Genomic DNA, 14,838 nt, shown 5'->3' on the forward strand with positions numbered 1-14,838 from the left:
GCAATGTAAACATGACATGTGCTGTTTTGCTCACATTTACTTGTATGCACCAACGTTTTGTCCATTTCTCAAACGCTTGCAGATATCTATCATTTCTATTGACAGCTATATCGGAAAATGGCGCTGCACACATTACTACCGTGTCGTCGGCAAATGTGGAGAGCAGCATACTGGGAGTTAGTGTTGTATCTGCAGATGCAGATGTTGTTGTTGTAGGCTCATTTGTGGCCCATAAATTCCTCAACGCAGTTGAGGGGAGTGGCATGTCCGATGTGTATACTGTGTACAGTATCGGTCCCAATACACTGCCCTGGGGTACTCCAGCGCTAATATGTCCAATTCTCGATTTAGTTCCCTCATTTCCATTTACAATAAATGTACGGTCAGTGAGATAGCTTTTGAGTACATTCCACAAAACTGCAGGTAGTAATTTGGCCAGTTTGCTTAGCAGACCCTCGTGCCAGACACGATCAAATGCTTCGCAGATGTCGATGAACACAGCCGAGCAGTATTGTTTCTTTTCATACGCATTCAGTATGAATTGCGTTACTCTCGCCAATTGTTGTTCTGTGCCATGTTCCTTGCGGAATCCAAATTGGTGGTTCGGTATTGACTGGGCAAAGTTTTTGCATTCAAACATCCTCGTCATAAGGATTCGTTCGAATATCTTGCTGAACCCTGCCAGCAGACTTATTGGCCGGTAGGAGCTAGCCTTTTCCGTTGGTTTACCCGTTTTTAGGATCATTTTAATCTCTGCACATTTCCATTGGCGCGGAAAATGTCCGTGTCTAAGTATGCAGTTGTAAATGTGAGTGAGATATAGTATCGCTTTATGCGGAAGTGACTTAATAACATGATTGTCAATGTTATCAATGCCCGGCGTCTTTTTTAATGTCAAGGCGGCAATCAGTTGACATACCTCCTTGTCTGTGACTGGGCGGAATGGCGGTGTATTTATCTGCCCATGCTGCTGTTGTTGCTGTAGTTGCATAAACTGAGTCACCTCATTGCTGGTCTGTGATCGCTCTTCAGCCGTATTTGTTAAGTTTAGGCTGAATCTTTGCTCAAGGTATGCTGCAAAGACTTCTGCCTTCTGCTCATTCGTTTTTGTCCATTCAATAGTTCTATTATGATTTTGTATACCATTGCCATTGGACGTAGTGGTGCCAGAGATAATTTTTAATGGGCGATTCGGCTCTGGCTGACGTTTTATGAAGTTTGTGGTCCTCCATAATTGTTGTATCCGATTTGTGTCCGTTTCGTTTATCTTTGCTATTTGCCGGTTAAGATTATCATTCTTATCACGGCGCAGTAATCTATTTAGACGGTTTTGAGCCTGTCTGTATTGGCTGCGTGCTAACGGTGTGCGTAGCAGCATATATGAAGATTTTAGTTGCCTTTTTATTCTTATTTGCCTCAGAGTGCTTGCGCTTAATTTATTTCGGCCATATCTCGTGCGACTTAATTGCTGCCATCTTCGGCGGAGGGGGGGAGTTGCAGCTGAGGCTGCATTCTCTATTTTTCTATACAGGATGTCGATTGCATCCTCTATGTCAGTTCCCGAATTAATTTCGATGTTTAATCGTAGATTTTGATTAAGTATTCTCTTAAATTTCTTGATATTTGCATTCCTTGGCAAAATTTTATTTTTTACATTGTTTCTATTCAGTGCCTGACCGATAGCCAGGTCAATAAGTATTGGCAGGTGATCAGAGTTTAGGTCGTTTATCGAATATGTACGTAGACGCCTGTCTCCAATGCCTCCATAGATGGCGAAGTCGATTGCGGATGGTTGATTCCCTCTTGCGTAGGGATAATGCGTGGTTCCGCCCGTCGCTAATATGTTATATTTTTTGTTCGAGTGTATTGTCCTCAATAGCTCCCTCCCTCGTTGGCAGTGTCGCATATTGCCCCACCAAGTGCTTTTGGCATTCCAGTCGCCACATATTATGAATCCCTGCGGACTCAGGCTATCAATGTGGCTAAGTAGTTTGCCAAAGTTTTCTGACGTCCATTTATATTGCGGTGGGCAATATATCGGAGCGACTAAAATGGTTTCCTGTGTTGATAAGGTGATGGCAACTGGTGCGCATTGGCAGGCATCTTGCATTATTGGTTCCAGAGCAATATGCTTGATGCCATGTCTGATGAGTATGGCGACACCTCCAAATCTTTGATTTGGTGCTTTACGTGTTGCCACATATGTGTGATAGCCATCTATGCTTGGTGAGACGTTGTTCGCAAATGGTCCTCTGACTGAGTTAGATGCTGACTGGCTGGCTCTTTGGCGTAATTCAATGACCATCATAATGTCAACATTGTGATGGCACATAAAGGCTTCCATTTCTCTGCACTTGTTGGATACTCCAGCAGCGTTCCAATAGGCCATTTTGAATGGGTGGCCACATTGTCTGCTACTGGCATGATTCCTAGTGTTATTGGCTAAGGTATTATTACTAGTTTGTATAGTAGTAGTGTCTAAATTGTTATTATTATTAATATTATTTAATGTGTTGGCATTGGTATTGTTTATATTAACGAATTGGCTGTTAGACATTTTTAAGGTCATTGGCGGCATTGAATGAGCTAGCAATGATGCTAGCTAACATTAAGGTGGCTGGGCATAGTATGTCCAGTGATTGTATCTCAGCATTATTTTTTAAAGTTGCTGTGTTATCCCGTGGGATGAGATGTTTATGGGGACAGTGCGAGTCTGTGTCAGTATTGGCTGGGCTGTCAGTATACATGTTGCCGTGTACTTGCGCTCTAGCAACATGTTGCTGACGCCCCATGTTCTCGCTCCAAACATTTGGCTCTGAGTTCGTATCGAACATGTTGCCATGTTCGCTCTCACTCAGTCCATTGCTGTCGCTGTTGAATTCACTCAGCTCCGTTGCTGCTCTGCTGCCGCTGCCGCCGCCACTCAAACGATCAAGTGGAGCCTCTGCCGACGCAAGCGCCGACAGCGACTGAGCTGCAGAGAGCGGAGTCGCTCGCTTATGTTTCGGCTTCGGCTTTCTCTTCTTCTGCTGCTGATGTTGTTGCTGCTTCTGATGATGTAGCGGTTGCCGTTGCTGGTGTTGGTGTGGATGCTGATGCAGCTGTATTGGAGTGCCAATGGCTACAGGTGCCGGGGTATGGGGGGCAACTTTCGCTGCAGCGATGGCCGCCTCCGCTTTAGACGCCGCCTTTTCGCGCATTTTTTCGCTTATATACTTTGCTTATATACTTGCCAAAATTTGCATATACGTAGTTATATGTATAATTTATGTATGTTTTTTTTTTGGGCGTAGATTTCCCTCTGTCTGTCTCCTCGTCTGGTCGTCTCTCCTCAAATTGTTGGCTTGTTAATATTATTAACAAAAAAGATTACTGCACTTGCACAAGTCACAATATTTAATTACTTTATTATTTATATAATATTATTTATTGATTTATTAGCATTTAAAAATGCTGATTGGCATTATTAATTTATTTAATAATATTTTTTAATTAATTTATTGGCTGTCATTTTTCCATTTAATTTCCATTTTAATTGTCTTTGGTGTTTTAAGCATTTAAAAATGCTGATTGGCGTTTAATTTTCATTTATTAAACTGATTTTAATTTAATTTATTAACCCAAGCATTTTCCTTTATTTGATTTTAATTTAATTTTTATTTTATTGGAAAATATTAAAAACACTTGTAAAAATTTTTTCGTTAGTTTGAGTGTTCTTGTTGCGCGCGGGCGCGGGCGCTGGCCGGCCGGCTGTCTGGAGCTCGGCGAAAACACGTCCGTCCACGACGAGCCAACCACAAGAACTTCAAAATGCTTTATTGTTGTCCATTTCTACTTAAACTATACGTCACAAATCAGAAATTTTGACAACATTGGGTGACTCTTATAATTTACAAGACATATACTCTCTGGATTGTGAGGCAGAGACAATTGACATTGATTAACATTGAGATACATTTAACATGGATTCTCGACTAACCTACTTATTAACAGTGCCAAAATGAGTACGATTAACATTCTTAGTGTAGGTCAGTTTAACATGGGGGAAATTTTTTGCGATCAGTTGGCAATGCTGACGCAGTGTTGGCAAGTATGTGTGGAAAAAAAAAATACTTATCGGCACGCTAGAAGCGTGCAAGTGAAAATTTGAATTTAAATTAATAATTTTGTGGCAAAAATAAAATTAAATAATTGAATTTTATAACGCACCGCCTTTCGGTGCGCTGGACGCCTGCCTCTGGCCTTGCGGTGGGTATTCTTCCACCATCGTCGACTTGGCACGCTTGTTGAGCAATTGCATTGCAATTTGAATTGCTTGTTGGCCGCCGCTTCTGCCGCTGGAGTCTGCATCGTGTTAGATGCTTTTTGGTGCTGCTGCTGTTGCTGCTGGATCTGCTGGCCAGCAATGGTGGACATCATAAGCCACGCGCCCAGGATGCGTGACCAATTGATCGTCTCCTTGCTGCCACGCCTTCTACGCTTAATATTGCCCGGAGGCTTATTGACGTGCAGCTTGCGCTGCATCATTATAGGGCGATCAGGTGGAGCAGACACCGGCCACTCAGCATCGAGTGGGTGTCGCTTGACGAGTTGCCAAGTCTCCTTCGCTGATCGCTGTTTGTCGCGCATGTCCGGCTGTGCAGGTATGTACACAATTGGCTTTGTTTTCTTTTTGCCATGGTGATTCAAATTGCTCTTTTTCAGGTAGTGGCAGCTTCTGCGTTGTTTTAATGGCCTCTGGGCTGCCATCGGTCGTCGCCTCTGCATACATCGCCTTCCCGTATAGGCAGGTCGGTGGAATTGCGGATGCGTACCGTGGCCATCCATGGATATTTTGGCCACCGTCGATCTCTGTATATGCGCCTGCTGTCCCTCAACAACAGGCTGACCAATTTTCGGCTTCTGTTGCTGGCCCTGAGAGGCCGTAGTGGCTGGCATCGCTTGATGCTGCTGGCCCATATGGGCCGGCAACTCAATTTGGAGATGCTGGTGCTGGTCAGGAGAAGCCTCTATGGTCACCATTGACAGCTGTTGCTGTCCCTGGTGATCCTTCTGGTCTGTCTGCCGTATTAGTGGATGCTGTGACATACCCTGGGATGCCGTGGTGGCCACCGTCGATCGGTTATTTGAGCGCCGTCGTCCTCGGAGGATTTGCCGCTCAATTAGTGGATGCTGTTGCTGATTTGAGGCCGCCATTGGCCCTTGTTGCTGAAACTGCTGCTCCCATAGGGCGTGCTGCTGGATTTGCTGGTGTTGACGTGCGCCATAGGAGGCCGGATTGGATGCGTATGTCTGCTGTTGCTGCTGCTGCCGCTGGCCCGTGGAGGCCGACGTTGAACATAGCTTCTGTAGCTGCTCCGGCTTGTAAGCGGGCAGCTGGATTGGCGGATGCGTTTGACGGTCAGGAAAGGCCGTCATGCTCGCCGTCAATCGCTTTTCCTGTAGCTGCTCGCCTGCAAGCAGGTGCTGCTGGATTGGCTGGTGCTTCTGGTGTCCACTGGAGGCCAATTTGACAACCATCGACCATTCTTGCTGGAGCCGCTGCCCCCATTGGGCCGAATGCTGGTCTTGCTTGGCCATAGTGACTGTACTCGCTTTGTGCTGCTGGCCCATATGGGCCGGCAACTCAATTTGGAGATGCTGGTGTTGGCCAGGAGGAGCCTCTATGGTCACCTTTGACAGCTGATGCTGTCCCTGGTGATCCTTCTGGTCCGTCTGCCGCATTGGTTGCTGCTGTGCCATGCCATTGGAGGCCGTGGTGGCTACCGTCGATTGGTGATGGTGTTGTTGGCTCTGCTGCCCATCTTGGTGGATTGTTGCTTGTTCATGGAGGCCATAGGAGGCCGGATTGGCTGCCATCGACTGTTGCTGTTGCTTTTGTTGCCCCCAAGGGGCTTGCTGCTGGATTTGCGGATGTTCATGGAGGCCATAGGAGGCCGGATTGGATGCCGTCGGCTGGAGCTGTTGCTTTTGTTGCCCCCAAGGGGCTTGCTGCTGTATTTGCGGATGTTCGTGGAGGCCATAGGAGGCCGGACTGGCTGCCATCGACTGTTGCTGTTGCTTTTGTTGCCCCCAGGGGGCTTGCTGCTGGATTTGCGGATGTTGTTGGATACCATGGGAGGCCGGATTGGATGCCGTCGGCTGGAGCTGTTCGCATATGCCTCGTTGCTGCCGTGTTGTCAACCGGATGAGCCGATCACCGGTAAGTGAGAACTGAAATTGACTTAAAATTTCTCTAATTTTTCTGTTCTTATCGGGGTCCGATTTTGTTAGTCTCTTTATTAGTGGCGGATAAATTGATCTGTTAGTTAGTGGCTGAGGTAATTTTTCTTTAAGTGCTATATGCATCATTTCCATCCATATATCATCTATATAATTACGCTCTTCTAAATCAATATCAGTGGTCTCAGTACATACTATAAAGAACATAGCATCAATTATGTCCTCATAGATGTTGTCTTCTAGCTGTTGCTCTTCATCAGTCAGCTGTAGTTGTTCTTGTTGTTGTTTTTGTTGCACATTGTGCATTAATGGCTGTTGGATAGAGAAATTAAATTCCTGATTAATGCTATCTGATGGCAACTCTAAGTTGTCCATCTGATTATTATGCCATAGAGTGCATGTTTTGGGCACGCTGTATTTTATCTTACTACACGCTAGTGTTGCGCGTAGCAGCGTGTGCCCTCTATATTTCCTTTTAGACATAGAGGTACCTTTTCGGCTACGGCTGAGTTGGGGAGAAACATATTCTGCATGATTGTATATATCATTCATGAATTCGAATGCATCCTCAGAATCAAAATCAAAATTTGATTCTAAGGCTGCTTGTATATCATCTAAGATGTATTTTTGAAGCTCATCGACGGCTTCTATATATTGCTTATGGCGTTTATTTGCCTTATTGGTTGTCTGGCCGATTGCCAAATCTGTATTATTATCGCTGATGCTAGCGAAATTGAGGGCTGTTGCCTTATTGGTTGTCTGGTCGATTGCCAAATCTGTATTATTATCGCTGATGCTAGCGAAATTGAAGGCTGATAGCCGATTTACCTGTCTGCATGAGTAAGGAGTGGCTTTACATGTTAATACATTAATTGCAGTTTGTTCGTTCCGAGTGTTTGTTATGTTCTCCCAAACTCTACGGCCGTTTCTCTTAGTGTCTCTTCTTGTTTTATACATTTTGTATATCATTGGCGTCTTGACGGGCGCTATCAATCTGTGATCTAGATAGCGTCCGTGTGGCTGAGCCGTGCAAATTTGTTGCAGGCATAGAAATATTTGAGTTGGCTACTATTTGTAATAGTAGGCCAACTACCTGATCCAATTTTTGGGCCATTTGATGCATTGCAGCCATATCGCTTGTAAAAGCTTCTATAGCTGCATTATTGGCCGGAATTTCTCCATTTAGCTGTTTTTGTTGTTGTTGTTGTTGTTGTTGCTGTCGTTTGTATTGCTGCTGATGGGTAGATATTGATGTATTTGTAGCCCTCTCTGCCACTAATTGGCCCGACTGCTTCTTCTGCTGCTGTTTGTGTTCCAGCTGGAGCCTCTGCTGGAATTGTTGAAGATGTTTAGTGGCCGGATTACGTACCCGGCCAGAATTGGCATGCCCTCTAGCCACCTGACTGTATGTCATAGTGGAGTTGACCATATTTTTATGCTTTTGTTGTTGACTGGACGCCTCATTATGCGCTACTTTAGTGCGCTTATTGACTGCTAGCTGATGCTTCTGCTGCTGCTGCTGATTAGTTGATGTACGTAATCTATTAGCAGCTAGCTTCGCTCGCTCATCCTTAAAGGCCTTGCATCCTTTATAGCTGGCAATATGTTCACCCTGGCAATTGGCGCACCTAGAAGGCGCGCCTCTTGCCTTGGTGCACATTGTTGTGGGGTGTCCTAGCCCGCATTTGAGGCATATGAACGGTCGACGGCAATAGTTCTTGCTGTGACCATATGCCTGGCAACGGTGGCACTGAACAGGATCAGTGCGCTTCCGCTGCCTCTCCACTTTAACTTCCTGGCTGCCAAGATGCTTTATTTCCAGTATGTTATTATTAGTGTCCGCTTTCGGCTCAATTTCTATTTCAAAAATATTTATTGGCTTGGCCGTGTAGCGTTGTTTTAAAACGTCCACATATCTCACCACATGTCCCAATCTTCTCAGCTCCATGCGAATCCAATCGCATGGCGTTGAATAGTGCAGGTGGCGTATAATATACCGTGCTCCGCGCTCATTGCGCAGTTGATGGGTATGCCGGTATATATTTGATGCATCAAGCAGCTTGATTGCTGCATTGTATGCCTCAATATCGGCACATTGTACTCGCACACCACCTGCCTGAGTGCATTTGGTGGCGAATTTATTGGCACCCAAATTGTTCGTGATATTTGCAGTTAACTGTTGAATATCATCCACATTGGGCAGATAAATTGTGGGCACTCTGACCCTATGAGCTGTTGTCTGCTGGATTGGCTGGCCGGAGTCTGTATTCGACATACAGTTGGAGGTCGTTTCTTCAACTTCCATGTCATCATTCTCACTATCGCTGACCCTGTTGTTGTTGTTGTTGTTGTTGTTGTTGACTGTGGCTGTGAAGGTAGCATTATTAATATTGCCAGCATTCGAGCCACCACTTTTAGCTGGGCGCTTATTAAGTGTTTGCTTAGTCGCTATTTTTCGTTTTTGTGGCCGCTTGGCAGCCGTATTGTCATTTGTTGGCTCAGGCATTTCGAACCCCAAAATAATATCCATTATATCAATTGGTGGCTGTCCGCTCGCCTCATTTTCAAATCCAGAAATTTCCATTAAATTTGTTGGCATATTTGCAGCATAATTATTTGCAATAATGTCCTCATTGCGGACGCATTGGCTAGCCGATAAGTTGGAATCGGCATTGTTTAACTCATTTCCAGCTTCCTGGCTTGATAAAACACAGTGCGAGTCTGTGTCAGTATTGGCTGGGCTGTCAGTATACATGTTGCCGTGTACTTGCGCTCTAGCAACATGTTGCTGACGCCCCATGTTCTCGCTCCAAACATTTGGCTCTGAGTTCGTATCGAACATGTTGCCATGTTCGCTCTCACTCAGTCCATTGCTGTCGCTGTTGAATTCACTCAGCTCAGTTGCTGCTCTGCTGCCGCTGCCGCCGCCACTCAAACGATCAAGTGGAGCCTCTGCCGACGCAAGCGCCGACAGCGACTGAGCTGCAGAGAGCGGAGTCGCTCGCTTATGTTTCGGCTTCGGCTTTCTCTTCTTCTGCTGCTGATGTTGTTGCTGCTTCTGATGATGTAGCGGTTGCCGTTGCTGGTGTTGGTGTGGATGCTGATGCAGCTGTATTGGAGTGCCAATGGCTACAGGTGCCGGGGTATGGGGGGCAACTTTCGCTGCAGCGATGGCCGCCTCCGCTTTAGACGCCGCCTTTTCGCGCATTTTTTCGCTTATATACTTTGCTTATATACTTGCCAAAATTTGCATATACGTAGTTATATGTATAATTTATGTATGTTTTTTTTTTTGGGCGTAGATTTCCCTCTGTCTGTCTCCTCGTCTGGTCGTCTCTCCTCAAATTGTTGGCTTGTTAATATTATTAACAAAAAAGATTACTGCACTTGCACAAGTCACAATATTTAATTACTTTATTATTTATATAATATTATTTATTGATTTATTAGCATTTAAAAATGCTGATTGGCATTATTAATTTATTTAATAATATTATTTAATTAATTTATTGACTGTCATTTTTCCATTTAATTTCCATTTTAATTGTCTTTGGTGTTTTAAGCATTTAAAAATGCTGATTGGCGTTTAATTTTCATTTATTAAACTGATTTTAATTTAATTTATTAACCCAAGCATTTTCCTTTATTTGATTTTAATTTAATTTTTATTTTATTGGAAAATATTAAAAACACTTGTAAAAATTTTTTCGTTAGTTTGAGTGTTCTTGTTGCGCGCGGGCGTGGGCGCTGGCCGGCCGGCTGTCTGGAGCTCGGCGAAAGCACGTCCGTCCACGACGAGCCAACCACAAGAACTTCAAAATGCTTTATTGTTGTCCATTTCTACTTAAACTATACGTCACAAATCAGAAATTTTGACAACATTGGGTGACTCTTATAATTTACAAGACATATACTCTCTGGATTGTGAGGCAGAGACAATTGACATTGATTAACATTGAGATACATTTAACATGGATTCTCGACTAACCTACTTATTAACAGTGCCAAAATGAGTACGATTAACATTCTTAGTGTAGGTCAGTTTAACATGGGGGAAATTTTTTGCGATCAGTTGGCAATGCTGACGCAGTGTTGGCAAGTATGTGTGGAAAAAAAAAATACTTATCGGCACGCTAGAAGCGTGCAAGTGAAAATTTGAATTTAAATTAATAATTTTGTGGCAAAAATAAAATTAAATAATTGAATTTTATAACGCACCGCCTTTCGGTGCGCTGGACGCCTGCCTCTGGCCTTGCGGTGGGTATTCTTCCACCATCGTCGACTTGGCACGCTTGTTGAGCAATTGCATTGCAATTTGAATTGCTTGTTGGCCGCCGCTTCTGCCGCTGGAGTCTGCATCGTGTTAGATGCTTTTTGGTGCTGCTGCTGTTGCTGCTGGATCTGCTGGCCAGCAATGGTGGACATCATAAGCCACGCGCCCAGGATGCGTGACCAATTGATCGTCTCCTTGCTGCCACGCCTTCTACGCTTAATATTGCCCGGAGGCTTATTGACGTGCAGCTTGCGCTGCATCATTATAGGGCGATCAGGTGGAGCAGACACCGGCCACTCAGCATCGAGTGGGTGTCGCTTGACGAGTTGCCAAGTCTCCTTCGCTGATCGCTGTTTGTCGCGCATGTCCGGCTGTGCAGGTATGTACACAATTGGCTTTGTTTTCTTTTTGCCATGGTGATTCAAATTGCTCTTTTTCAGGTAGTGGCAGCTTCTGCGTTGTTTTAATGGCCTCTGGGCTGCCATCGGTCGTCGCCTCTGCATACATCGCCTTCCCGTATAGGCAGGTCGGTGGAATTGCGGATGCGTACCGTGGCCATCCATGGATATTTTGGCCACCGTCGATCTCTGTATATGCGCCTGCTGTCCCTCAACAACAGGCTGACCAATTTTCGGCTTCTGTTGCTGGCCCTGAGAGGCCGTAGTGGCTGGCATCGCTTGATGCTGCTGGCCCATATGGGCCGGCAACTCAATTTGGAGATGCTGGTGCTGGTCAGGAGAAGCCTCTATGGTCACCATTGACAGCTGTTGCTGTCCCTGGTGATCCTTCTGGTCTGTCTGCCGTATTAGTGGATGCTGTGACATACCCTGGGATGCCGTGGTGGCCACCGTCGATCGGTTATTTGAGCGCCGTCGTCCTCGGAGGATTTGCCGCTCAATTAGTGGATGCTGTTGCTGATTTGAGGCCGCCATTGGCCCTTGTTGCTGAAACTGCTGCTCCCATAGGGCGTGCTGCTGGATTTGCTGGTGTTGACGTGCGCCATAGGAGGCCGGATTGGATGCGTATGTCTGCTGTTGCTGCTGCTGCCGCTGGCCCGTGGAGGCCGACGTTGAACATAGCTTCTGTAGCTGCTCCGGCTTGTAAGCGGGCAGCTGGATTGGCGGATGCGTTTGACGGTCAGGAAAGGCCGTCATGCTCGCCGTCAATCGCTTTTCCTGTAGCTGCTCGCCTGCAAGCAGGTGCTGCTGGATTGGCTGGTGCTTCTGGTGTCCACTGGAGGCCAATTTGACAACCATCGACCATTCTTGCTGTAGCCGCTGCCCCCATTGGGCCGAATGCTGGTCTTGCTTGGCCATAGTGACTGTACTCGCTTTGTGCTGCTGGCCCATATGGGCCGGCAACTCAATTTGGAGATGCTGGTGCTGGTCAGGAGAAGCCTCTATGGTCACCATTGACAGCTGATGCTGTCCCTGGTGATCCTTCTGGTCCGTCTGCCGCATTGGTTGCTGCTGTGCCATGCCATTGGAGGCCGTGGTGGCTACCGTCGATTGGTGATGGTGTTGTTGGCTCTGCTGCCCATCTTGGTGGATTGTTGCTTGTTCATGGAGGCCATAGGAGGCCGGATTGGCTGCCATCGACTGTTGCTGTTGCTTTTGTTGCCCCCAAGGGGCTTGCTGCTGGATTTGCGGATGTTCATGGAGGCCATAGGAGGCCGGATTGGATGCCGTCGGCTGGAGCTGTTGCTTTTGTTGCCCCCAGGGGGCTTGCTGCTGGATTTGCGGATGTTCATGGAGGCCATAGGAGGCCGGATTGGCTGCCATCGACTGTTGCTGTTGCTTTTGTTGCCCCCAGGGGGCTTGCTGCTGGATTTGCGGATGTTCATGGAGGCCATAGGAGGCCGGATTGGATGCCGTCGGCTGGAGCTGTTGCTTTTGTTGCCCCCAAGGGGCTTGCTGCTGGATTTGCGGATGTTGTTGGATACCATGGGAGGCCGGATTGGATGCCGTCGGCTGGAGCTGTTCGCATATGCCTCGTTGCTGCCGTGTTGTCAACCGGATGAGCCGATCACCGGTAAGTGAGAACTGAAATTGACTTAAAATTTCTCTAATTTTTCTGTTCTTATCGGGGTCCGATTTTGTTAGTCTCTTTATTAGTGGCGGATAAATTGATCTGTTAGTTAGTGGCTGAGGTAATTTTTCTTTAAGTGCTATATGCATCATTTCCATCCATATATCATCTATATAATTACGCTCTTCTAAATCAATATCAGTGGTCTCAGTACATACTATAAAGAACATAGCATCAATTATGTCCTCATAGATGTTGTCTTCTAGCTGTTGCTCTTCATCAGTCAGCTGTAGTTGTTCTTGTTGTTGTTTTTGTTGCACATTGTGCATTAATGGCTGTTGGATAGAGAAATTAAATTCCTGATTAATGCTATCTGATGGCAACTCTAAGTTGTCCATCTGATTATTATGCCATAGAGTGCATGTTTTGGGCACGCTGTATTTTATCTTACTACACGCTAGTGTTGCGCGTAGCAGCGTGTGCCCTCTATATTTCCTTTTAGACATAGAGGTACCTTTTCGGCTACGGCTGAGTTGGGGAGAAACATATTCTGCATGATTGTATATATCATTCATGAATTCGAATGCATCCTCAGAATCAAAATCAAAATTTGATTCTAAGGCTGCTTGTATATCATCTAAGATGTATTTTTGAAGCTCATCGACGGCTTCTATATATTGCTTATGGCGTTTATTTGCCTTATTGGTTGTCTGGCCGATTGCCAAATCTGTATTATTATCGCTGATGCTAGCGAAATTGAGGGCTGTTGCCTTATTGGTTGTCTGGTCGATTGCCAAATCTGTATTATTATCGCTGATGCTAGCGAAATTGAAGGCTGATAGCCGATTTACCTGTCTGCATGAGTAAGGAGTGGCTTTACATGTTAATACATTAATTGCAGTTTGTTCGTTCCGAGTGTTTGTTATGTTCTCCCAAACTCTACGGCCGTTTCTCTTAGTGTCTCTTCTTGTTTTATACATTTTGTATATCATTGGCGTCTTGACGGGCGCTATCAATCTGTGATCTAGATAGCGTCCGTGTGGCTGAGCCGTGCAAATTTGTTGCAGGCATAGAAATATTTGAGTTGGCTACTATTTGTAATAGTAGGCCAACTACCTGATCCAATTTTTGGGCCATTTGATGCATTGCAGCCATATCGCTTGTAAAAGCTTCTATAGCTGCATTATTGGCCGGAATTTCTCCATTTAGCTGTTTTTGTTGTTGTTGTTGTTGTTGTTGCTGTCGTTTGTATTGCTGCTGATGGGTAGATATTGATGTATTTGTAGCCCTCTCTGCCACTAATTGGCCCGACTGCTTCTTCTGCTGCTGTTTGTGTTCCAGCTGGAGCCTCTGCTGGAATTGTTGAAGATGTTTAGTGGCCGGATTACGTACCCGGCCAGAATTGGCATGCCCTCTAGCCACCTGACTGTATGTCATAGTGGAGTTGACCATATTTTTATGCTTTTGTTGTTGACTGGACGCCTCATTATGCGCTACTTTAGTGCGCTTATTGACTGCTAGCTGATGCTTCTGCTGCTGCTGCTGATTAGTTGATGTACGTAATCTATTAGCAGCTAGCTTAGCTCGCTCATCCTTAAAGGCCTTGCATCCTTTATAGCTGGCAATATGTTCACCCTGGCAATTGGCGCACCTAGAAGGCGCGCCTCTTGCCTTGGTGCACATTGTTGTGGGGTGTCCTAGCCCGCATTTGAGGCATATGAACGGTCGACGGCAATAGTTCTTGCTGTGACCATATGCCTGGCAACGGTGGCACTGAACAGGATCAGTGCGCTTCCGCTGCCTCTCCACTTTAACTTCCTGGCTGCCAAGATGCTTTATTTCCAGTATGTTATTATTAGTGTCCGCTTTCGGCTCAATTTCTATTTCAAAAATATTTATTGGCTTGGCCGTGTAGCGTTGTTTTAAAACGTCCACATATCTCACCACATGTCCCAATCTTCTCAGCTCCATGCGAATCCAATCGCATGGCGTTGAATAGTGCAGGTGGCGTATAATATACCGTGCTCCGCGCTCATTGCGCAGTTGATGGGTATGCCGGTATATATTTGATGCATCAAGCAGCTTGATTGCTGCATTGTATGCCTCAATATCGGCACATTGTACTCGCACACCACCTGCCTGAGTGCATTTGGTGGCGAATTTATTGGCACCCAAATTGTTCGTGATATTTGCAGTTAACTGTTGAATATCATCCACATTGGGCAGATAAATTGTGGGCACTCTGACCCTATGAGCTGTTGTCTGCTGGATTGGCTGGCCGGAGTCTGTATTCGACATACAGTTGGAGGCCGTTT

Source organism: Drosophila novamexicana, unplaced genomic scaffold (assembly GCF_003285875.2).
Source record: "Drosophila novamexicana strain 15010-1031.04,08,12 unplaced genomic scaffold, DnovRS2.1 tig00002353-arrow-arrow-pilon, whole genome shotgun sequence".
NCBI classification, from domain to species: domain Eukaryota; kingdom Metazoa; phylum Arthropoda; class Insecta; order Diptera; family Drosophilidae; genus Drosophila; species Drosophila novamexicana.